This window comes from Lepidochelys kempii, chromosome 26, assembly GCF_965140265.1.
Source record: "Lepidochelys kempii isolate rLepKem1 chromosome 26, rLepKem1.hap2, whole genome shotgun sequence".
Classification (NCBI taxonomy): domain Eukaryota; kingdom Metazoa; phylum Chordata; order Testudines; family Cheloniidae; genus Lepidochelys; species Lepidochelys kempii.
The window spans coordinates 13,588,792-13,591,248 of NC_133281.1; the positions used below are offsets into that span (position 1 = coordinate 13,588,792).

The 2,457-nt window shown below is 60.7% G+C and overlaps 1 protein-coding gene across 7 annotated transcripts in view; it reads right to left on the bottom strand.

Annotated features, from left to right (window-relative positions):
• The window catches only part of ELMOD3 (ELMO domain containing 3), a 72,895-nt gene that overhangs the window by 30,698 nt on the left and 39,740 nt on the right, over nucleotides 1–2,457 (bottom strand). For 4 of the 7 annotated variants that reach the window (XM_073325443.1, XM_073325445.1, XM_073325438.1 and 1 more), the window contains exon 1: nucleotides 177–446. The exons of 2 other annotated variants lie outside the window; for them this stretch is intronic. The gene's annotated coding sequence lies outside the window, so the exon portion shown is untranslated. Of the gene's footprint in view, nucleotides 1–176; nucleotides 447–1,280; nucleotides 1,323–2,457 lie in introns of those variants that run through there. One more of the 7 variants, XM_073325439.1, reaches the window with a different exon arrangement.

The following is a 2,457-nucleotide window of genomic DNA, read 5'->3' on the forward strand; positions in this document are numbered from 1 at the left end:
CTAACTGTGCTTGAGCTGGCATGCTAAAAGTAAAGGCGTGCCAGGCTAGTCATCCACCATCCATCCACAACTAGACCTCTGCCAGGATTGCGTTCAGGCAATCAGCCTGAAACATCACAGCCCCGCCGCTGTTTTTAGCATGCTAGCTTGAGCACAGCTAGCGTGTGTAGGTCTACCTGAGCTGAGAATCACACCTCCCGGTTCCTGGTCAGACATCCTTACTTCAGAGCGGTGTGTAAGTGAGGCGCATGGCCAAGCTCACCCTCATCCCTGGCCCTGCCTAGCCGTCTGAGGGGTTCCAACCAGGGAGAAAAGGAATTTCCAGCCCAGGGCCCATCCCTGCAAGTGGCTGGAGCCAGCTACTTCCAGGGAAGGTGGACGACACCCATTCCCCGGTCAGCTCCTGCCCTGGGCCCTTCCCACCCTTCATCCCTCAAGTCCCAGCACTGTTCTCCCCTTCCCCGCATCCCATTCCCCCCAGCCATATGCTGGGCTGCCCCATGGCCCCCCCGGCAACCTGGCCTCTTCTCCCCACATGCTCCCCTGACCTTAGAACTCCTCCCCAGCCCCCTGGCCCCCCGCTTTACAGCCCCCCTTTCCCCCAACCCCGCCCCCCCATGCAGGCTTCTGCTTCCCCTGACCCCTTCCCCCCCTTTCCCCCACCCCCCCCATGCAGGCTTCTGCTTCCCCTGACCCCTTCCCCCCACCCCCCCCATGCAGGCTTCTGCTTCCCCTGACCCCTTTACAACCCCCTGACCCCCCCTTTAGAGCCCCCCTTTCCCCCAACCCCGACCCCCATGCAGGCTTCTGCTTCCCCCCCTTTCCAGCCCCCTGACCCCCCCTTTCCCCCACCCCCCCATGCAGGCTTCTGCTTCCCCTGACCCCCATGCAGGCTTCTGCTTCCCCTGACCCCTTTACAACCCCCTGACCCCCCCTTTAGAGCCCCCCTTTCCCCCAACCCCGACCCCCATGCAGGCTTCTGCTTCCCCTGACCCCGACCCCCCCCTTTCCAGCCCCCCGACCCCCCCTTTCCAGCCCCCCTTTTCCCCACCCCCCATGCAGGCTTCTGCTTCCCCTGACCCCTTTGCAACCCCCTGACCCCCCCTTTACAACCCCCCTTTCCCCCCCAACCCCACCCCCCTTCGCAGGCTTCTGCTCCCCTTGGCCCTTTGCAGCCCCCCCCGGCCACTCCCCCCTTTATAGCCCCCCGCGACCTTTGAACCCCTCAGTCACCCCTCCCCCGCCCGTCTGATTAGCCCCAGCCTCAGACGCTCCCCCACCTCGGCTCCTTCCACCGCCAAGCGCCGGCGCGCACGCCGCGCTGCACGCCGGGAGTTGTGGTTCCAGGAGCCTCGCTCTCCCAGAAGGCACCGCGGAGCCCAGTGGGCGCGGCTGCCGCCTCCCCTCCCCGACTACAGTTCCCAGAGGCCCCCCGCGCGGCAAAATCTACGGCGTCGGAGGAGGGACAATCGAAGAGGCGACGCGTCCGTCCAGGGAAGCTCTTAAAGGGACCTGCGCCCCAGCCAGGGGCCCGCCTCCCGGCCACCCCCAGCCATCGACTACTGGGGGCCAGCCCAGTGCCCTGGCCCCACTGACACGCCCAGGGGGCTGCCGGTGCCCGTTGGGGTTGCGGGGGGGCATTTCACCAGTTACAATCCATTTAACTCCGATGCCCCATTAACGCTTGGGAGAAAGGGCTTCTGAGAGCAAGGAGCCGCACCGCCTTGCTTCCGCCGACACTGTATTGTTTTCTGATCACCCTGCCCCAGCCCTCCTCCCGTGGCTGTTATTACCCGGACTGTTATCACCATTAATCATAACTCGCCTACGTTCCTCAGGGATATTTCTTGCAGCACTCAGCAACTCCGGCTCTTGCTGTAATAGAATCACAGAAGATCAGGGTTGGAAGGGACCTCAGGAGGTCACCTGGTCCCACCCCCTGCTCAGAGCAGGACCTAATCCCAAATTTTTTTCCCCAGATAGGGGGACCGTTGGAGACCCTACTTTGAACCGACGTCCAAGACGTCACCGTACACAGCCTCAGACCGCCGAGAAACCCTCCCGCAAAAGTGGGGGAGAACCGAGCAGACATTCTTGATGTGGATTCCCTTTAGCGCATGACTCTTTGGAAGCGGCTTAAACTAAACTAAAAAAAGGCACTCTTAATGCCCCAAAACCACATACACATGAGGAGTTTTACTGGCCAAGCTACACTGGTATAATTACACTGATCGACCAGCCACATGGAGAATTACACTGGTATAGCTGAAGTAATATTATGCTGGCATCACTGTGCTGGTCAGTTTCCTCATGTAAACAAGCCCTAAAAATTAACCCTAAGAGAGGGAGACTCAATAGGTGTTCAAATCTCTTTGGGGTTCAGGCACAGACTCAGTTCTTGACTGTGCCTTTAAGGGGAAGTTTCTGAATGAGAGCGGAGGACTTCCCCCTGGAAGG